The 24080-nt window shown below is 36.9% G+C and overlaps 1 long non-coding RNA gene across 1 annotated transcript in view; it reads right to left on the bottom strand.

Annotated features, from left to right (window-relative positions):
* The window catches only part of LOC140599301 (uncharacterized), a 307189-nt gene that overhangs the window by 192047 nt on the left and 91062 nt on the right, over positions 1 to 24080 (bottom strand). The window contains exon 2 of the long non-coding RNA XR_012002013.1: positions 23669 to 23754. This is a non-coding gene — a long non-coding RNA (uncharacterized lncRNA). The remainder of the gene's footprint in view (positions 1 to 23668; positions 23755 to 24080) is intronic.

Raw genomic sequence — 24080 nt, 5'->3', positions numbered from 1 at the left:
AATTTAAGAAACAAAACAGATGAATAAACGGGAAGGAGGGAAAAAGGAAACAAATAAACCATTAGAGACACTTAATGATAGAGAACAAACTGAAGGTTGATGGAAGGAGGTGGGTGGGGGATGGGCTAGATGGGTTATGGGCATTAAAGAGGGCACTTGTTCTTTCTTTAAAAAAAAAAAAGATTTATTTATTTATTTATTTGAGAGAGAGAGTGGAGGGAGGGGCAGAGGGATAAAAATCTTTAAGCAGAGTCCACCCTGAGCATAGAGCCTGAAGCAGAGCTCAGTCTCATGACCCATGAGATCATGAGCTCAGCTGAAAACCAAAAGTCAGACACTTAACCAACTGAACCATCCGGGCACCCCAAGAGGGCACTTGTTCTGATGAGCACTGGGTGCTGTATGTAAGTGATGAATCACTGAATTCTACTCCTGAAACCAATATTATACTGTTAACTAACAAAATCTAAATAAAAATCACAAGAAAAAATTATATATATAATTTATATACATATATACAATATATATACATATTTTTACATTTTTATTCAATTATTAAAAATGATACATGTTGATGGAAAAATTAAATCTGCTCTTGCTTTATTTTATGTATTTAGGACATAACACATTGTCTGGTATAGAGTGCTGTATTTTTTCAATGAGTTTTTTTTTTAATTAAAGGAAAACAAAATAGTATTAAAAAACAGTGTAATATAAGCTTTCATATCACAACATACAAAATAATCACTGTTATATTTTGGAGAATTACTCTCTAGGCATCTCTTCATGTATTTTTATGATATGTACATTTTATATCACATTTAAGAATGAAATTATGTAGAGTGTATACACATTTATACTATTCCTAGTTTCATTTAAGTGAGATCACATTACATATACGAGCCATTTTTCACTCAACAATGGATGATGTCCAAATCTTTTATATTTCTAAAGCAGGGTTGGACCTAGGCAAAATTGTAAAGTAGATAAAGTTCTATTTAGATTTTTCAGCTTCTCTCCTTCTTTCTTAACCCCTCCATCTAAACCTACTGTCAAAAGGGATCTAATATAGATAGTTTTGTTGTTGCTGTTGTTTAAAAAAATGAAGTTATGGCATACCCTTACATGATGAATAATAAAGTGCCTCTTCCACTCTTTCATTTTCTCAGGCATTCCATACTTATCATAGCCCACTATTATTTGTCTTCAATGGGGCATGCAATCAATGTTCCTTCTCATGTTATGCGAATAACAATTTGTTTAAGCAAATGAACTTTATAAATAGAATGTCATTTTAAAACCAGTTGTCCACATGTCCCATAGTCCTTAAACGAATATAGGTACATAGTATGTGGGTCAAATAAGTATTTTACAGATAGGTCATTTATCCCTTAGATCAAGTAAAGGCGCGTGCATGTGATTTTGGACACTCATATTTTCAGCCTTATTTAATTATAGTGTTAAAGTCTCTAACCATCACCATCCATCACATTAAAGCAATGTGAGGAAAGAGCAGCCTCCTCTATATTCTTAGGGTATTCAGTACACACACTATTACTGCAGAACTGCTATGCTGTGTGGTATTCCATTCCAGTACCTTTCTCCCTTCATTATAGCTCTTGACAGAACTAGGGCCTTATTCATCTTTGCTTCTCAGCATCTAACACAATACCAGGGTCAAAATACATATAAAAAATGTTTTTGCTAAGTGAATGAAATCACCTCCCATAGGTGTATACATTTCATGCATAAGCTGATTGCTTTCAGTGAAATGCTTATATTTTCTTATTATCTTAAGCTTGAGTTGCTACTATATAGTACCTTCCATTGAGAATATGGATGCATTCCTTCTGGCAAATAGGTATAATGACATACTAGGCAAATTCCTGCAATATTTTGAGAGATGATAAATATTCACAGAAAGAGAAAAAAAGCAATGCAGTAACAGAGGCAAATATGCCACAATTAAAGTGAAAGCCAAAGGTGTTTTAAGGTGACCTCAAGGGAAACGTGACCTCTCAAAGAGGGAAAATTGATCTTTTCTGCACTGAAGCTGAAAAATCAAAGGAAACTACCGAAAGTTAGATGATTCAAAACCACAGCAATCCTGAAATAATCAAGATAGAAACTCTGCTACAGAAAAAAAAGGTGAAGTATTGATTCTTCCGAACCTTAATTAGAGCCAGTGGGTCTGATTCAAGGAAGATATCTGTATCAGAAGTATGTCTATAACTAAGACATTTTCATGAAAAAGAAAAGCTGAAGATCAGTTCTAAGAAATGCAAAACAACTTGACAATTTGAGCTTTGGAAATTTGTTGAGTAAAGAATTGGCCCATGCCCCCTGGAAAGTTACTCCCAATGGATCATTCTCATACCTCAGACCTTCACCTAATGAGTCTCAAACTGAGATAAAGCAATTGAGGGTTCCAGATACTAATCATTTTTCTTCAATGAAAAGAACTGATACCACACTTGTGATGTTGCCCTCAACACACCCTGGTCTCTGGGTTAGTTCCTTATCTTTTGAGATTTGCTTGGAAGGGCTTTCTTTACTTTAGATTTACTATTAGCTATGCAAATCCACACAGGTCAACAGACCCCAAACCTGATAGAAACTAGATGAGCCCTAATGGACTCAAATTACAGTAAAAAAAAAAAAATCACTTTGTGTTTTAAATAATACCCATGGCACTGGGAATGTACTTTTTCAAAATCTGCTCTCTGCCAAGAATGCACCATGATGTGAATAATGAAAATGAATAATGCAAAGTGAAATGCAATACACCATTTGCACATCAGTAATGGTTTTCCTCCTCATACTGCTTGAGTTTGGAAATTACATATAAGGCTGTTTAAATCCAGACCAAGAGTAGCATTATATTGGAATAGAGGCCAACTGGATATGGAGCCCATGAGTAATGGAGCTATGTTGAATCATCAGAAAAGAAACAATAACGAAGATTCATAATGAATAGCAGTAACTTACATGACAAGTGACTAGTTTGAAAGGTACCATGACAGACAGCAGGGAAGTTTCTTGGTTCACCCCACGACAACACATTTAGAGGGGCTGTGAATCTAATATTTGAGCAAGTATTTTCAAAGAGTTGGAACTAAAAATTTGAAGAGAGTTTTTGATTATGAGCAAGACCTTTCCTGACCTGTGAGCCCCTTCATTATAATTTGGTCAACCACTTCAGCAAGGTCATGCTCCTAACGTTCCTTTTATGCTCAGGTGAGAAAAGGGCTTTGACGGCAGAGCTTATTTTAATCTTAGTGAGAGAGCCAAGAAATACTCGCTGCAGGAGGAGACTAGAGGTTAAGTCTGTCTTTGAACAAAATGAAAACTCCAAAATCTATTTTCACAATTAATCATTTCAGTGCCCCATAGACTTACAAAATGATAGCTATCCTCAACTGCTCTTCTCTACATGTCCTTTCAAACATGTAGCATATTCCATAAAGAACACTGCACATCTGCTCTTAAAAGAAATGACTTTAATTGCTGAGCTGCTAATGGGGCGTTTTCTCCTGTTGAATTTTCATCCATCTGCACACTCTGATTATTACATCCTCTTCAGATCTTGTCTATTTCAACCTCTTTTCCTAAATGACCATCATTAATCCTATCCATGGTCTCTCTAAATATGGGAAATGAGTCTGGAGTAATAGCATGCCTGATTATGCTGCCATCGTCCCCTGGGGGGAGAAAAGATTGAAGTTTCAAACTTCTTTGGGGTAGACAAACACTGGAACCTGGTGGGGGAAAAAGTCTACTGGTAGCTTGAAATTCCAAAGGTAAGTTTATAGTTGGTAGTAAATTCTGGACTCTTATGAGAGAATATGAAACTATTTACTGGAGTACTAGGAACTTCTCTGCAACTTGTGGCAGAGAATTACACAAATAACATACTCAGAGGAATCCTGTCGCTTCTTCTGGAAAAGAAAGTGCACAGGTTAAGGTAAAATAAACACTTCTAAATTCATTATATCCTTACATGCCCTAACCCTTAAGTATCATAGACAAATTTTGAATCAACTAGAGTTTGTAATTGTCACAAACAGAAGAGATTTTTTAAAAGAAAGAAAGAAGAAATAAAAGGAAAGGAAAGAAAGAAAAAAACTTTTATTAGCTTTTCTTGGACATACAGTTTAGTTTTTCTGATAATGCTAAAGTAAGAGTATTTCAGGGAAAAAGGTCACCCTGTTCATATGCAGTTTTCACCTACATCTACATTATTTTTCTGTAATGATAATGAAAATAATATATTTACATGGCAAAAAGGAAATTTGGACACTTATATCAGGATTCCAATAAGGAAGTATATTAATGTAAAACTTTGAAGCTTACATACTGCTTGAAGAACTAAGGGAACAAACAAACATCAGTGAGCTACTTCCACCAATGCCAGATGCCTGGAACACCAAAGTGGATGGCCCTTACCTATTGACCTGGAATTTTTGTGAACTTGACTTCTGCTTTGCATCTCTGAGGGCCTTAGGAACTGTTGCTGGAAAATAATGACTTCTCCTCTACCACCTTCCAAATCTCTTGAGAATCTGTCTCATTGGCAGACTCTAAACCAAGAATTAGGGAAGAGATTCTGGCAAATGGAGGTATAACTTCTTTCCCTGCAATTCAGAAAAGGATACAGGAAGATTTGGAAATAAGTATTTGTTGTGTGAATGTGTAAGTGGATGAGTAAATGAATAAAAGAATTCTTGTTCTGGCAGCATAGAGCATAGAGCAGCATAGAGCAGCATAGAGCATTCCCAAGTATGTGGAAAATAAAAGTGTAAGTAGAACATGAAGTGGACTTCATTGTGTGACTTGAATGTTTAGTAGCTATAAGCTAATGCATCCCCAATGACTGACTTCAGGAAAAAATTCCAACCAGTATGAGCTGGGACTGGCTGCATCTTTAGCTAGGTTCCAATTTTACCATCTATATTGATTGTATAGATTGTATAGATTGTACAGCCTGAATTCTGTAGTGATATTGACTTGTTTTCCACTTAACATACTGAAGTCACAATCCAGTTTTGCTTCTCTAAGATTGTTCCCCCTTGTCATCTTGATTTTGGGTTCCCAATCTTTTCAATCATGTGTTATACAGAGCCTTGTTCTATTCTAAAGATAGCTAATCACATTCCTAAGAATGGATCTTAGCCATTTAACTCTCTAAGAACAGCCTGATTCTCCTTACTTCTTAGATCATTTCTTCATGTGCATCAGTACCTTGAAGAATTCTGTTGATTGGTTCTGTAATATTCCTAATGCATTCGTATTTTAATTGGTTTTCTTAAGTCAGCAATTATGCTCCTAAGATATAAGCAACTGATATAGTCCATAGACTTAAACAAACAAAAAAAAAAGGTATATTCTAGTTTCTAAATAAAAGGTAATAAAATTTCTGGAACTGTGATTAAAAAACCTTGCCACCAAAAAACAGTGACAGTTCTAAAATATAAGTAGCCGATTAATTTTTTAGTGTAAGGAAATATCATTGTTTTAATACTATAATAATTTTCCATGAAAACTCCACTGTATATTTTATTGGTATATAAATTTCAGCTAATGTAATGCTTAGGATAAAATATGAATGTACCATAATAATTAATTTCAAGAACCTCTGATAGATACTGGAAGTTTCTGTTAAAACTATAGGTGCTAATTACAGACTCCAACAAAAATACTGTTGGCCAGGTGCTTTCTGATATTACTTGGTTTGAGGCTCACAGAAATCATGATGTCATGCCGCATCACTGGTTTTCCTTGCCTGGCTAAAAATCACATCAAAACTCATGAACATATGAAGCCTCACCAGGAATTGTGCTGATGTGCTCTGCACAATAGCCTAGAAATTCAGAAGGTACAAAGTTGTGTGGAATTGTTTCTCGTCAACAACATAAATAGCTATAACTACCTGGTAACTAGCTGTAGCTAGTACTGGTAACTAGCTCCTTCATTTCTCTTTCATTTAGCACATGGGATCCAAGAGGGGTTGTAAAATACAGAATTAGACATGGACTTGATAGCCAGTAATGAAAATTTTGGGTTTATTATTTATTTAAAGACCTCATATTTACTTTAATGAATTTTTAAAAAACAGGAATAGCAATTTTTGTAAGGATGAGAAGAAAGGGCATCTGAGGTACTCATTTGGAAAATGTGAACAGTTATGTGCATTTATGAGATACATAAATTTCTGCCCACATTTATACTTCTCATCACTTGGTTCATTTCTTTTATTAAGAGCATGCTCTTTAGGCTTCTGTTAAAGAGATTCTCAAGACCACAGAAGCAGATTTCTTGGAATTGGAATCCCTGAGGGAATGAGGTTGAGCATGAGTGACTAGGACATTGGCCTGTTCTCAAGGATACAAAGCTCAGGTAGACCCCCAGTTTGGAGGCAGCCTGAAAACTATAGTCATCTAGAAGAGCTCATTTAAGGTAATAATGGAGGGGAAAGGAGGCTAAAGGAACGAGTTTAATTTACATTTCTGCCTAGGGCCAACAGGGAGCAAAGAAAATATTGAAAAATAGGACAAGTTGCACAAAAAAAAGGAAAGGAAACATTGAATACGACAAAGAAGAAGATATTAGAAGAAGACTTTCATGAAAATACTGTGCCCCATTTTCTAGAACGTCTGACTTAATCCATATTATTTACAGACATCAATTTATAACTCAATGCTTGTGCCTCTATAAGATTTCACAATAGAATGCTTAATAAGAATCTGATAATACCCATCAGGTACTATTATTTAACAATAATTTTAATAAAGTAAATAGCATTATTTGTATCTTGAGTACACTATGATGCATTTTTAGGGACACAAAATATTTAATTAAGAGCATATAGCTATGCCATACACATATGTATTCACATCCAGAGTAATAGTGAGCACTGTCATTGATTAACTAGTTAAAATGCAATTAAGTTTCTGTGTTTGCTAATTAATTATATTGATCAATATCTCATTAGCAGTTCCAAGCACAGCAAACAGGTACTCTTTTAGAGAACAGAGTAGGGGAAGGGCATACAGTGGTCATTAAATGACTAAACATCAAAACCTTGCCCAGATAGAAAAGACAATCAGCATCTCCAATAAAGCAGCTATTATGACATTAGAAATAAGGGCTTTTGCAGTAGGAAGAGTCAGCCACATCTGGGTTTGACTGAAACACAGAGTAAGTTTTTATTCTTCTTTTTTTTTAATTTTTTTTTAATTTTTTATTTATTTATGATAGTCACACAGAGAGAGAGAGAGGCAGAGACACAGGCGGAGGGAGAAGCAGGCTCCATGCACCAGGAGCCTGATGTGGGATTCGATCCCGGGTCTCCAGGATCGCGCCCTGGGCCAAAGGCAGGCGCCAAACCGCTGCGCCACCCAGGGATCCCAGTTTTTATTCTTCTTAATGAATACTCTTGTTGATAAGCCCAAATTTACAAACATCAGACTTTAAAAATAAATATCACTACTTCCAAAGGAGAACCTATTCCCTGAGGAGTCATGCAAGAGGGACTCACCTGTTTTCAGTATTGTGATGAATTTTTTAAGTATCATTAGAAATAGAGAGAGCACTGGTCTTGGAAATGGAATCACTCATCTCTATTTTATCAGCACAGATCTCCTGGAAGGGAGAACTGAAAATCAGAAATATGAAAGGTCCTAGGCTGTCACGGACCTCCAAGGGTCTAGCTTCCCAATCAGTGGCACCTAATTACATTATAGTTACCTTAGGATATTATTTTAAATTAACTGGAAGAAGCTCAAAGTTCTTAGGGGTTAGGGTATATAACAACATTTTTTTATTGTATATATACAATAAATAAATGTTGCATAATACAGATTGTGTTCCTTTATAAATTATTTTAATATATGTGTTTATGAAATCTCAGCTGAAAAGAACTTTTTATAGGTTCAGTTAAAGACAGTCATATTAACTGGGTGAGCCTGACCTGGACATGAAGTCATTATCTTGGTGCCCTAACTAAGTAAGCAAAGTTTTTAAAAATAGCATCCAAACTAGGACACTTCCCACCTTAAGTGACACAGTACTATTTGATGTGTGTTATAAAGACAACAATAAGAAAAACTAATGGGAGTGATAATGTCCAAATTTACAACTACATTTTAAACAAGTGGGTCAAAGTTACTATTGGATGGGATCCACTGGCCCTCCAAAAAGGTCTAATCTCTAGACCTATACCAGCCCAAGCTGACCTGGTGGGCATCTCGTGAATTCCTCCTGGCTTTCCAAGGATTTTCTTCCTTTCCCTGAGACTCTCACACGGCTCCTGTTTAGTTATGGCTCACCAAGATCTGAGCCTGGTCCTCTCCACACTCACTGGCCAGCCTTGGGTCTTCTCATAGTCTCATGGCAGGCCATTTCCAAGTTTTGGCCAGGTGATTCCCGGTTCAGTACTAGGAATGACCTCATCCTGATTCGCACTCATACTATAAAATAAATTCCACTCTCGCCAACCTGCTTTCAAGTTCCACATTGTTTTAGTATCTCATCACACTTGCATTGTTAAAATATTTAATGTGATCATACTCTTGACTTTTCAAGAACTTGGCAAATGTACAAAGAAGAAATATGTATAACTATCAAGGCTCATCTGCCCTTAATTTATTAACAAGCTTGAGTGATAGAATTATTATGCTTTTGTAGTAATAAATCCTACCTGGCAATAGCAAAGTACATATTAATTAAACTAAAGCAAAATATTGATTTAGATATTCTGTTGCTAACAACCTTTATTTTCCCTTCTACTTTGTCAGCATATGAGTTGTTTTGCTAGTCTAACTTCCAGCACAACAGATTGCTTTGTAGTCAGGGAAAAAAGACTTTACAATGCATTTATTGCCATCTAAATAACCCCTTTGTGGTCTTTAAAAATTGGATTCAAACAGCAAGAAAATAATAATGTCTCTTTTCTAATTGGCTTCAGGTGCAGCATTTATTTTAAACTTGAACTTCCTTGTACTGAACATAGCAATCGGTTATTAAAAGTGTGGAATGATTATCCTGGTGGCATCTTTTATTTTTACATCCTTTTAAAGAATAGTTCATCTTGAATAATGCAGATACACCCAGCGGAGGTAGTTCTAAAGCCAAATTTCTGTATCTCAAGGAAATCACAGACTAGCACACATTTAATCGCAGGACTAGATCCTCAGGTCACCGTCAGAATTTATCTTTCATCCCATCCCAAACAAAAGTGTTTAGTTAAAAGACTCCTCTATAATTATGAGCCAGTTAAATAGACTGATATTCAAAGTGCTTGGGGAATGGTTGACTCAACCTAAGCACCTTTCTCTGTGCAAACAGAACCACAGGGTAGTTGCTATTCTCTTCATTGTTCTTGCTGTCAGAACTAGAGATCAGAGAGGGTGACAGAACATGAGAGACTCCCAACTCTGGGAAACGAACAAGGGGTAGTGGAAGGGGAGGTGGGTGGGAGGATGAGGTGACTGGGTGACGGGCAATGAGGGGGGCACTTGACGGGATGAGCACTGAGTGTTATACTATATGTTGGCACAACGAACTCCAATTAAAAAAAAATATACAAAAAAAAAGAAAAAAGAAAAAAAAAAAAGAACTAGAGATCATCCATACTAACGTTCACTCTTTTAGGCTTAGGACATGTGTCTCAGGCACAAATGGGGAAAGTAATTTTTCCCTTTCTTATATTAACATCTCCTTAACCTCTTACTTTCCAAACATAAAGGAAATATCAATCCTTTCATTCCTCTTGTAGATACTGTAGCTATGAAACTGACATTCTATCTTTCATGACAATTCAGAAACACCTTCCCCATAGGCAAGGGGTATTGTGAAAAATAATACTTGAAACTTCTGTAAATGTTTCAGTGAAAAAGTCACATTTATGAAAATAAAAAGGGCAACATTTCTTGTAGCGGCATTAGAGTAAATACACACTATCATATTAAAGGCTCTTTTTAGCATGCTAATTATTGTTGAAAACCCTATATAGGTGCAATGTGGGTGAGATCACATTGCTAAGGGAACTTAAACAATCATATTTTTCTGGACCTGCTTGTTTGACACTGAACAAAATTCACAAAGAGTCATATGAATTCATTTGGATATATTAGTGTAAATTGTTTACTTCCCCAGTTGAACCTTTTAGCCCTCTTAAACTTCAGTGAGATTATTAAGGGAGAACTTTGCTGTCTCTATGGATTTCAATACATGATATAGTGTTCCATTTGACAAAATACATGACCTAGGTCTTCTTTGAAAGTAATGTAGAGAATCTGATGATGAATAAGACACAGTCTCTGCTCTTTGGGCCTGCATATTTAAGAAGGAAAATAGGATATCTACCCCAATAATTTCAGTATGAAATGGTCTAATCTCCTGGAAAACATAAAATTTTATATCTGTATCATACAGGATAAAAATATAAATTCCTTAGCAAAGAATATAAGATCCTTTATGATATTGTATATTCCTACATTCCTGGCCATATCAGCATCTACTTTGTGCCTTATCCTATATCAAACCCTAAGGATAATCATTCTGAATCCCCTTAGAAATTTGTGCTTATCTCTCATATGTGAGTGACATATTTAATAAATATTGTTTGAACAAATAAATGACTGATGTTTAGAGAAGTGATCATTTCCATATGAGAAGAGTTAATGGAGAGTTTGGCATTTGGGCAATAAAGGGTAGAATTTTGATAGAGATGAGGCTAGAGGGTATTTTGAGATATGTTCTCAAAGGTTGGAAATTTCAGTTGCAAAAAGTATACCAGGTTTGGTTTCTGCAGAAGAATGAAGGCCAGACTGAGAAGACAGATTGGAACCAGAAAGAGATAATTTATTTTGAAATGTTGGAAAGCATCATTGTCGGTGTAGTTGCAATATGAGATTACTATTTAAGTGCAAAAATTGTAAGCTTAGTTTGAGATTTTGAAAGATTAGATTTTCTTGTATCCTAAAAGAAATGGATTCACAAAAAGTGCTATTCAGTATAAGGAAATAGATTTTATAATTGGAAAAGTTGGTCAGGGTATTGCAGTAGCTAGGCTATGTATTGCTTTATTTGTCTATGAATTTTTCCCTGAATGTTTCATGCACACATCCTCAACATTGTTTGTAATTGTTTCAAGGGTAAAGCCTTTAAATTTCCAATGATACTCAGCCCAATAATTATGTGTTTATAATAATAATTACATAATTATTTATAACATATAGTAATATCATAATAAGCCATAAAATAAGTTCTTGCTTATTAGTACAGCAAAACATCAACTTTCAAATAGGGTATAAATATTGTGACCATTAATATCAGAAAGGAAGGATGAATGAAGTAGGATAAAGATACATCCAGCTTTTCTCATTGTCTAAATTTCTTCTTCATGGCTTCTTCCTCAAAGATGGGGCAGAACTCAATGGGACAAGATTCTGTTGGACTAAAGAAATTTGACCAAACTGAAGGACTAAGTTGATTTGGAGAAAGTGCAGATTTCCATCTTCCAAACTGTCCTGATATCCTCAGGATGAATATCATCAATTGGGAAGTTGATTTTCACAAGTTCTAGAAAAACAGCCAAGTATGCAACATCCACTTTTGTTGTCTGACCACTAACCTTTTTTAATTTTTTAAAAATTTCTTTTGTCTTTCTATTGACCTATATGTATTCACATTGCTTCTGGTTATGGAATGTTCTCCTGTTCGACCATTACTACCTTTCCATTCCCAATTATCAGTAAGCTTTCCTTACTCTAGTAAAAATAGTTCTACTCCAATTAAAGCGATGGATACTAATATTGATTAATAATCATTCTTTCCAGAAGACTTTGTGTTATAAACAACTGACCTTTGGTCCATTCTATGGGAGACAAAGGAGAATAAGGAGAATAAATTTTCAATGCCAGTTCTGCTACCTACTGGATGTGTAGTTTTTCTTTGTTTGCCTGCATTTTCTCAGATGCTTGACTTCACAGTTTTTTCGTTTATTATTTCCTGCTTATGTAAATAGAAATAAGTACAAAAATATGGGTCTAAAAATAGATATAAAATATAATTGTATAAGTCATTGTTAATTATATATATATTTAGAAGGAAAATCCATGTTACCCAGATTCTGCAAAATAAATTTTATATATATATATATATATATATATATATATATATATCCTATTAGTCATCCTTTTTGTGTATTATAATTAACATTTCCTTTAATATCACTTGATTTTTATAAATTTTGCAGTTAAGAGACTTTTTGATTAAAAGTTTTGCATGTTCTGTATTTCAAAAATGTTTTTTTCCTATAATGTATTTGAATATACCTTCTGTTTTACCTTCTCTGTTTCTATACAAAATATTAGCTGTATAGCTAAATATAACCTTTTTGGCTCCATCTTTCTTTTTCTTCTATATTCTGGATCTTTTAGGAAAAAAAGGGATTATCGATGTATTGACATAAACTGCACCTGTGTAAAGTGTATAATTTGATAAGTTTTAACATACATGTACCCCTGGGAAATCTTAACCATGACCAAAATAATAAACATGTCCCTTACTGTCAAAGTTTGTCTCTGGTAAACCTTTCCTTTCCCTTTCTCCCTTTTCTCCACTCTTCTTCATATTTAGACAATCACTGAGCTGTTTCTATGATGATGGATTAGTTCAAATTTTCTTTTATTGCAATCACATGATATGTTCCCTTTTTTGGTCAGGCTTCTTAAACTCATCATAATCATTTATGAGATCCATGCACATTGTTATATATATTAATATACACAAGTCTTTATTGCTGAGTAATTTTTATTATATGAATATACCACAAGTTCTACTTAGCTGTCCTCAGAACACATTATTGGCTCTATTCTCATTTCACCCAAAGTCCTATGTCGTATGTATTGATCACTCTCAAATCTGATGTCATAGCCTCAATAATAACATGACGGTTATTATTATGAATGTGACCACTTCCTCCTCTGTATCCCCTCTGCATCTTCTTTCATAGCATAGCATCTGCAGCTTCTCCCCACATCAACCTGCACGACAGCAAATCTTCAAGGACAGGACTCCTGTCTTTGTATCTCATCATGAAGACATGCTCAATAATGATTTGTTAAATAGTGGATACTATTAGCTACCTGAATTGCTACCTAACTCTAACCGATTTGGTGCAGAGGGAAGGGTTCCTTACCAACACCAGAACTTCTGGATTATTCCAGGTAATCCCAATTACCTTGTCTGTCCAGAAATAAAAGCCAAAAAATCCATCTTATAGGAACAAATGTAGCATGCTTTCACTCTGCAAATAGCCTGTGGCATTATTTAATCCCCATGATTTAAATATATAGGGCTTTATACATATGTTTAATTCATGAATAGATTTGATGAGTGAAGTGGGACTCATTGGGGCAGGTGTTGTTTCTGTCTCTATTTTCCCCAAGTTTCTGTCTTGGTCCCTAGGGGATCTGGTACTTGCCCGGGACTCAGGATAGGTGTTGGAGGAGCACTTTGGGGCACTTACTAGCTCCTCTCCTCAGGAGAGACGGTTCCTAAACTGACTGGTTAGACCCAGACAACTAAAACCCCATTTACCTGGAGGTCAGAATCACTGTACCTTAATGGCAGAGTCTGAGGCTGAGGCCTCTCTGATCTCCAGCACACCTGTGCAGTGTGACACTCACTTGGCAGAAGCTGCCAAAGTCTTATTCCTACTCTGGTTTCTGTTTCATATAAGCGGCAGAATAAACTGAGGTAATATGATTCTTAACATTTGCTTTATCATAGACTCTCCTGGGGAACTTTACAATTCCAAGGCCCACTCCACAGTTTAAGTAACTCACTGTTACTTAGTAACTAAACAAGTCTCTGCAGGTGGAACACAGACATCAGCGGTTTTTAAAGGCCCCCAGATGATTCTGATGTGCAGACAAGTTTGAGAAACACTGCCCTAAGAGAAATTAAGAGATACAGTTCAATACCATTCACATGTGGCACAATTGCTTTGTCATTCAAAGTTCAGGAATTGCTAAACTTTGGGTGCCTTAGCCATAGGCTAAGATGATTTTGGTGTAAGAAGATCACCTGCACCATCCTCTCCCCTTACCTGGCTCCTCCAGGGGTCAGGCAAGCCTTAATAACACCAAATCTGCCTAGACTGGAAACAATGACTTCCTCCCTCCAACTTTTCCTAACACAGTGTAGGAGGAAAATAATGTGGCAACATGGGGTCTGGGAGCATTGAGAAAACGCTATGGAGGTTCCTCAAAAACTAAAAATAGATCTACCATATGATCCAACAATCCCATTCCTGGTAGATATCCAAAAGAACCGAAATAGGGATCTCAGAGTGCTATCTGCACCCCCATGCTAATTGCAGCACTATTCACAATAGCCAAGATGTGGAAACAACGTAAGTGTCCATCAACAGACGAATGGACAAAGCAGTGTGGTATATACATACAATAGAATATTATTCAGTCTTAAAAAGAAAGAAACCCTGTCATTTGAACAGCATTGTATGAACCCAGAGGACATTATGCTAAGTGAGATAAACAAAACATAGAAGGTCAAATACTGCAAGATTCCACTTACAAGAGATATATAAAATAGTCAGACTCATAGAGACAGAGTGGAATGGTGGTTGTCAGGGGCTGAAAGGAAGGAGAAAGAAATAGGGGTTGCTGTTCAGATAGTGTACAGTTTTAGCTGTACATTATGAACAAGATCCAGAGATTTACTATACAACATAGTGTGTGTATTAACAATATTATATTATGCACTTAAACTTTGAGGGGTTAGATCTCAAGTTAATTGCTTTACTCCAAAATATGTATGTTTTTAAAAGAAGTGTGTCCATATGTATGCTGTCTACTCAGGAACATGGAGTTTGAATGAGGAGTGTAGAAAATCCATCTAACAGAGGTTTCTTTTATTTTTCCAAAATACTTAAATAAGATGCTGGCCCATTACTAGAAGAAAAAAATCTGATTGTATCACTTACTCAGAGGGAACAAGCCTGAGAAATAAATGAGGAACAGCTGGGGCAGACATGCTAGGTTATCTGCTTTCTCTTTAAGAAGCAGTTAGAGCTACTAGGGAAAGGAAGCAAAGATGTCTGGAGAAAGAGGGATTATATTGGGAGAAACAAAGAATCACTTGAGGGACTTCTGTGCTCAGAGCAGTAGCTGAAACGTGCTAATGATCAATTTAACACCTGCCATTTTAATTAGCACCTAAGGATAAGCTGAAATTGAGAGAGAGGGCTGAAAACAGTAAAATGGCCTGAGAGGCAGCCCAAGGTCAGAGGGAAAATAAACAACCATGGTTTATAGAAGCAGGTGATTATAGTTTGTTACAGGAAGCACAATTTGTATTTAGATGTTGTTTATTTTATTAGTATATCTTTATTATGTAACATTTGGAACAGAAGCTACTTCATGACTTGTCTCAAGAAAATGAGATTCCATATAAACTTTTCTTTCTTTCTTTTTTTTATTTATTTATGATAGTCATACAGAGAGAGAGAGAGAGGCAGAGACACAGGCAGAGGGAGAAGCAGGCTCCATACACCGGGAGCCCGACGTGGGATTCAATCCCGGGTCTCCAGGATCGCGCCCTGGGCCAAAGGCAGGCGCCAAACCGCTGCACCACCCAGGGATCCCCCATATAAACTTTTCAAAGCTGTCCCTTGTAGACCAGAGATTTTAAAGAATCAAAATAACAAAGATTGTGTGACACCTATCCTAGTGCTTCAGGAGTCACACTTCTATGAATTTGAGCTACTATCCAGCTGTGAGGACAACCTCACATTACTTAGAAGTATTCGTGGCCAAATGGTAGCAAAAATCAAATTTAAATAATAAAATCCCATGTAAATAATTATTTCAGGTGGGGGCAGTGTATCACAGTGATTCAAAGTCACATCATGAACATTCCCCAATGTCACAGCCTTTGGGAAATGTTTCTTGCTAAGACCTATTAAATGTTGGTCTTAATTTTGGCTAGTGGGGTTGTCTAGTCACTTATTTGCTCCAATCTTCAGGATCCATGCAATGCAAAACTACTCTGTGTTGGTACCAAGTCTATTCACACTTCTGTTAAATCTTTCCATGTGGAACTGTGCCTGTCTGAGGACAGGTTATCTGTCACCAGCTGTGAACCCATACTCAGGAGAGATTATTAAAGCAATTTCATGGTCTCAGCCTGTCCAAGATCATGAGAATAGAGTTGAACCCCCACTGGGGTCTGGAAAGTCCCTGCTAAGAAGCACATAAAAGTATGATATGTTCATTGATAAAGTTAAAAGGAGAAAAGGATATCAGAAATCATCAGAGGACCAATTCCTGGGTGGGGCTATTTTCCATATACATTCCTAGGACAAATAAAATGGATTGATCGATGTTCATACATGCAAAGGAAGAAAATGAGACCCATGGTCACAGAGTCACTAAGGGCAGAGCCAAACCTGAACACTTATCTCCATGCTCATTTCCTTAGAGTCTACAGAAATACATCCAGCAGGATATGCATGATGAGGTCCCTAAGTCTATCACTAATTAAAATACACATCAATCAGAAATATCACAGAATTTGAGACACCTAAATAAATCATCACTGCAATCATTTTCCGAGAAGACTATCTAGACAAAGAGCAATTAATAATCAAGGCTAACTCTAGTTCTGCAGAAAAAAATATATTCCTAAACATGTAATTAAATGTAACTTAAATATGTAATGACTGGGTATGTTTGCTATTGATTTTACCCTTGTTCCACAGTTGCATTTAATTCAGGTTTTCAGTTTCTTAATACAATCTGATGATGGGATACTGGCACATTTACATGAGAGTCCTATATTTAAAGTTCAATAAAAGCAATAGAAGATTGTTCCTTATAAATCATGCTGATATTTCCATACACAAGGTATCTTGGGGGTTTCATGTTCATTTGTTTGCTTACTTGCTTGCTTGTTTTGTGGTCAAAATAAGGTAGAAGGCCATGAAAAAAAATGGATATTTGCTAAGCAATAAGACAAAAAGAGAGAAGAAAGGAAAGACCCTCACTTTCTGATCCAGGAAAAACCATAATGCCAAGCATACTAATATTAAATTCTGGTCTCCCAACCAAAATAAAATAAAACTCTTTCTAAAACCTTTTAATTAATTTTAAAGTACATAACTATCTAGGTAAGTTGTACCATTTCCTGTTCTTGGGATCTTTTAAATATACAGGACATGCTTGAATCATTGTTCCTATGACAGGAGCTAATTACACTCTAATTTGTATTCTGAGGTTTGGGAAAGAATCATCAAGGAAGACTCAAAACACTGCTTCCTCTTCTAGTATCTACATGACACTCAATAATTGCCTGAATTTTCCTTTTAAGAATAAAAGTGAAAGCAATAGGACTTCATAGTTTACACAGGCACAGCTCACCATATTCTTTGTGAACTGATGTCCTGTTTGCTTTGGCTCAGATCCAGACACATCATGAATTTAGGAGAACAATACAGATCAACTAGTAGAGTTCCTTGTTTTAAATCTATTTTGGTTTTGTTTTATTTTTCAAAAACATTACCTGAAATGAGCAAATAAATTAATATAAAGGAACCAAAAAGATATCTGGTAGTATAATTTTATATGATAAACGTTGGTGAAAAAAGAACCAGAAAAGTGGCATAAACAACACACAATGAAGTTTGTGCAGAGGGATCTGATAGTGATTTTCAAGACCTTCCAGAATGGTTATCAACAATAGAGATGAGTCCATATTTAAGGCAGGCGAAAAAGGAAACAAATAAGGCATACATTAAATAGCTAAAATGAAAATACACAATAGTCTAGGATGACTCTGACAAGACCGTGTAGCATGGTAAGGCTGGATACCCGGGGGACACTCCAATTGCTGAAAGTGCTGGAGGTTTTTGACTAAGGAAATGACAAAATGAGAGCTAAGATTTGGGAAGTTTCTGTTTAGTATGTATGACTGAAGAGATACACGAACTAGGATGGTCCCTCAGAGAACCTTTGTACAGTAGCCCAGAGAAGGAATAAGAAGGAACTAAACTGAAGTGTTAGGAGGGGGAGGGTAGAGGGAAAGGAGAAAACAAACATTTTCATGGGGAGCTGGTGACTGAAGTATGTGTGGAGCCAATGGTGAGAAATTATGGACTCCGGCAGCCAAAATGGCAGTGTAACAATTACCAATGCAACGAAGTCAGTCCAACAAATGTCTCTTGAGCATTTGCTGCCCAGAAGGCCCCATGAATTGTGCTGAGTTGGGCACCCACAAGATATGTAAGACAATACAGAGAGTGCACACAGGAGGTTAGTAAGCTCATGAAGGATGCGAGCAAGTAAAAAGCCATTCCTACAGTTCAGACTTAACAATCCAAAGAGTGGTTCTTGTGTACATGTGATGAGGAATAGGAGCCAGAAATACTAAGGTAGAGAAACAGTGACCATTCAGCAGTGTGGCACAAAGAAAGGGGATTAGCTCAGCAAGGAGGAATGACCAAACCAGACAGATATGAAAAGTACAGGAAGAGACACTAGTAAGAGATTTGCACTTAGATAGTGTGGGAGATAGACTGAGTGACACAGGATGTAGACAGAAGTAGCCTGGAGGTAAAAACTGCCCATATAAGTGAGTAATGCCAAAGAAGCAGAACATTGTTACTGAAGGAGTATACAATAGAAACCAGCCAAATACCAATTTCATTTGATAATGATAATTTAAACATGGTCTTTACCTTCCTGTTCTCCTGCCCAGTGGTAAAGCTAAAGGCTTCCAGTACTTCTAGGGGGCTGGTAGGGTGGCAGGAGGTAGAGCATGAACAATGGAAATTTCCAGTGTCTCCCTGTAATGTGCACAAATCCAATTAACTTCTTAATATTGATGACTGATGTAAAAAACATGCTTTTATAAGTCTAGCTTGTTGCCATTTGGAATGTAATTATTTTGGTGGGATTTAAAACTCTTCACCCCAAGAACAAAGCAAAGTTTGGTAACCTTGAAGTTTATATCCACACTAGGAAGCCCAATGAAGTTATTAAAAAGAATAAATGAAAGGTAAAGCATTTGACTTGGACTGATTTCCACAAAGAAATGGTGAATGATGGGATCCCTGGGTGGCTCAGTGGTTTAGTGCCTGCCTTTGGCCCAGGGCACGATCCTGGGGTCCCGGGATCGAGTCCCACATCAGGCTCCTGGCATGGAGGCTGCTTCTCCCTCCTGTATCTCTGTCTCTCTGTCTCTCTCTCGCTCTCTCTCTCTCTCTTTCTCTATCATAAATAAATAAATAAATCTTAAAAAAAAAGAAATGGTGAATGAAAAAACAAGATTGAGAAGTATGATTAGCATGATGCTGGTTTTTGTGTACAACAAACCAGTGCAAAGATCCCTATACAAGTATATTTGTAAATACACAAATTATGATTGAATGAGCTTGCAGCAAATAGGGTCTACATATACTAGGTAATCACAAGGATTACTTTGAGTAGAGGGTTATGCAAGTGGAAGGAGGACTGAGTGTTGGTGAAGCCAACATAAAAGGAACAAGAGACAAAGGACTGCACTTGAAAAAGCACACGTGCAAAAATTATACTTATGAATGCATGTAATGTTTTACATTAAGTAAATGTAAGTGCACGTGGGATATATTTATAAAGAAATTAGGTTTCAGAAATGGGTAAAATCACAAGCAAATTTAGTAAGAGTGTATATTGAATTTCAAACGAGATGAAGGGGAAGCAAAAATCTGGATTCACTTTCAATTTACTACCCCACCAGAGACTATTTCTGTTTCTTCTGGTGTTCAAAGTAAAGCCTTTGGAAACTGAGCTCCTTGAACATGTCAAGTTTGTTTCATATATGAGCTATTCCTGTGACATCTCCTTTACACATCAGCTCTGATAGAAGAAAACTGGCTTTTTTTTCAACTATCACAGTCTTTCAGAGGAGCTATTCTCTCTGTCTTACTGGTTATTATTTGTCTTCTTCCAGAAGAACTTTAGTTGTGGTAAACTTCCCTTCTTAACTGCAGATTTTTAAAGATTTCCTCCAAAACTGGATGCTACACTGATTTGTATTCTTAGCTATGCTTCTGAGATAGTATAGAGTCTTCATTAATCTGTCTTTTCCAGCATTTATCAGAAAAGTAGTTAGAAGTATCAGCCTGCATTAATGAATAATTCTCCTTGGTCCCTGCTGGCATTGCCAAGCTGGGGCTAATCATTGAGCAAGTGAAGCAGAGTTAGGACAGCAGAAATGACAAGCAACTTACAGCAAATACATGAACATTGTGCTAGAGTTTGGGGAATCCTCTATATCATGCCCTTGCATGAGTGCTAGAATACATTTTTCTCCATCATTGCATATTCAAATCCTTTTCATTCTCCATACTTACCTCAGTGGCTTCACTTAGTCAAGCCCATCCTGCTTCCTCTCCAGCTAGAAGTTATCTTTCATTCCTCTGACCCTTTCCTATGTGTAATAGAAATCAATCTCTACCTTTTCCCAGCATGCATCACCTTCTACCTTATATAACAATTAAGTAGTTTGTTGTGTTCACTTTCAGTTAACCACTGAAAAAGTGGGAGTCCTTTCTTAGCAACTGTGTTGTGCCACCAGCATACCACTAACAGTAGGGACATGATCAATATTTGCTGACTGAATCATCTCTCAGCTGAGAAGAGACCCAGGGCCACCATCTTCAAGAAAATCATTAGGATTCCACAGCTGAATGTACACTCATAACATATTCCCAATCCAGAGAGATTTTGATGGAACTTTCCTCTTGATCTTGGGTCAATTCTACCCATGCAGAGGCATGATTAGAAAAAGCCCATTCCTTCTCATGGAGCAGAAGATTCTGTTCATGCTGTGTCTTTCCCAACCTGGCAGCATAATCAGTGTTGTGTTTTTACAATCTGTTGGTATTCTAAAAATGAGAACAATGACCTTTGTGTTAATTAGTTGATACAAGAGCCTGCTGAGACTAGAAGAATAAGACTTAATGGGACTTGAGATTATATATTCCAATTATAATTGTGGAGGTAGTAACTAATGTCATTAATGAGATCAGATAAACATGCATCCATACTAATGGACTTCTTAATCCCTTTCCTCTAACTGAGATGTTCCTAGGACTACCTCACAGTATAATATACATACTTAAGACTGCCCCAAAAATCTAAAAATATAAGGAAAATACTTCATCGTACTTTTTTATTTTCTATTTACTTATTTTAGAAAGAGAGGGAGAATTGTCAGAGTGGGGGATGGGCCGAGGGAGAGGGAGAATCCAAAGCAGGCTCCATGCTCAGCCCAGAGCCTGATGTGGGGCTCAATCTCAGGACCCTGAGAGCAAGACCTGAGCCGAAATCAAGAGTCGGATGCTCAACAGACTGAGCTACCCAGATGCCCCTTCATTGTACTGTCTTAGATGAGTAAATAGACCATTTTTTTAAATCCAGAAGTGCATCACCTGAAAATATGTTTAAAATTTGAGGGAAAACATAGTGGGAATATTATTTGAAAGTACGACTAATATATTTTCAAAATAAGCATAGTCCATGCTTCCTAACTTTCTGGAGACCCTTTTGATCTGGTGGTAATCAGTGTTTCTGAGGAAGAAGTAAATAGTGAAAGGACAGAAAAACATAGGGAAAGCTTTTATATTAGATAGGATGTCTGGGAAGAGCAAATAAACATAGAATGTTTATGGTGTTGATAAAGCTTCTAGATTGAGCCTGCTCCAACACCATACACATACACACCTCTATTAGAGATATCTGATGTTTCTAGCATTGCTTTACCTGAGCAAGGATGGCTCCCTCTATCAGGGTTCTTGACCTAGGGTCCCCTGAATCCGTCTTCAGCCTCTCCAGAGACTTCCAGGAATTGTATATGAGATTTTTCCATGACTGCATATACAATGCCCATATAGGATTTCTCAGGAATATAAAAAATTTTAGGAAGCAACAAACTAGATGAGGAATGTTTATTTGGTATCCTATTGTACAAACAACAGAAAACGACCAGGCAGCACACAAACAAAGCCTTCTAGAACAATCTCTCTGGAGACAATCTTAAGAGACAAGAAGATGTAGGTGTCTCCCACTGTCCACTGCATTCTGGAGCAGCAGGCAGGGGTGTCGGGCTCTGGAAGTGAGATACAGTCTATGTGTTGTTGGTTTTTAGCTGCATAATTAGGGAAGTACCAGTACTCCCCAGTGTAATCAGGGTTTGGAGTTAAGTTATGGCCATAGCTGAGAGTCTTCATAACTCCTTAGATTCCAGCTCTCATCTGCTACTGCATTTGTTGGGAGACAACAACTGATCCTTCCTCTAATGTAGTGGAGGAGCTGGGGTCCTTGCCTTCTGGTTGCAGCTACAACAGAATTTCTAGCTTGAGCCACATCTACTGAAATGGATTTGGAAAGAGGAAGGAAGGTTATAGGATGAAGCAGAAAAACTCTGGTTCCCATGTGTCTCACTCTAACATTTAATACTTGGCTGGGAATAAGTAGATTTTTGAAGGAAAGCAGATAGTCCAAGAAAACACTTGAGTTATTCTTCATCCCAGGTCAACATTGATTGCCGTTCATTATTATTTTGATGCTAAAAGATCCAAGCATTTGTTAACTTAGAAGCCACAGGCTCTACACTTTCCACTCCCACAGTCAGAGCCACTAATGACATTACCAAGGAACCTGTGGATTATTTATTCATTTGTTTGGTTGTATTTGTTTATTGATATCCTGATTAAGTTCGTGAAGAATTTGTGGTGCCCCAAGGGAGCTACTGTGATAGATACTCACTTACTAGCATATTTGCATTCAGACAAAAAAGAATGAGAAGCTCAGGAAGCAGGAGGCACATCCAGGGAACTCCTGTGGGGAGCAGAATCCCAAGGGACCTGCATGGCTCTGGTGGTACCGTGCAACTCTGAATCCAGAGGTGGTACACCAACCTCTTGGATTTGCCCTTCACTTCACTTTCTGTGAAAAAGCTAGTTGCAGGCACCCTTTTTAAAAAGTGTATAACTGATAAAGTATCTGGAGGAGGGTTAAAGATTAAATTACTATCATTTAGGCATTAATTAATTAGTTAAGTATCTTCCAACTTGCAGCTGGGTTCATATGTGTGGTTGGTTAGATTGGAGAGGAAAGAGAGGAGATTTTTAGGTAGGGGGCCTATTGGGGGAGGGTGCACCTAGGGGCAGGGTGGGAAGATTAGAACGATAGCTAGTCACTGTCATCTGGATATCTGGAAAGAGCATGGTTTCTGGGAACTAAAGGAATACAAGATGGTGAGAAGTACAACGATAAACTATAGTTATTTCATAATATCACGTGGGGCTAGTACTGCTCCATGGCATCTAAAGGAATCTTCCTTTTCCTTCTTTCTCTTCCTATCCTTTTCTTCCTCTTCTTCCATATCTTCCTCTCCCTCCCCCACTGCCCCCTTCCCCTACCTTTCTGAACCATTTGACCTCTACTAGATCTCAGAAGAGAACTGTTGATACTATAATCCTTCTACATTATTGATTGAATGAAATCATTAATGTGTTGGCAATGAAAGGAGGAATCAGAGAGCATCAGCTCCTTCAAGTGGCGAATAAGGAACATAAAGTTCTAAGAAGGGAAGTTACCTCATTAATCCAAGGTCATTCTGGGACTAGAATCCAGGTTTCCTGACTTCCAATGAAGTGTTTTTTCTGCTCCACAGTAGAGTTTCCTGGGTAAACAAAGAACCACATACAATACTATTTTACTCATGAAACTATTTAACTGCTTATTTTGTGCCAATTTTGTGCTTAAAGCTGAGAATAAAATGGGCATGACTTTCATTTTAAAAATACTTTCTAGTACTTTGTTCATAACCCTTAAAATTATGGAATCAGCTGTAATTTTTCCATTTTACAGCTGTGGAAACAAAAGGAGGTCAAAGACATTTCACAGATGACCCAAAATACAATTTCAGTTTGGATGACCTGGATTTATTTTTCTATTTGAGTTTGCCTGTTCTTCATTCTACTTAAATTTCAGGATGAACTGAACTCA

Source organism: Vulpes vulpes, chromosome 6 (genome assembly GCF_048418805.1).
Source record: "Vulpes vulpes isolate BD-2025 chromosome 6, VulVul3, whole genome shotgun sequence".
Taxonomy (NCBI): domain Eukaryota; kingdom Metazoa; phylum Chordata; class Mammalia; order Carnivora; family Canidae; genus Vulpes; species Vulpes vulpes.
The sequence above is the reverse complement of the archived record's forward strand: the minus strand, read 5'-3'. Positions and strand labels throughout refer to the sequence as shown.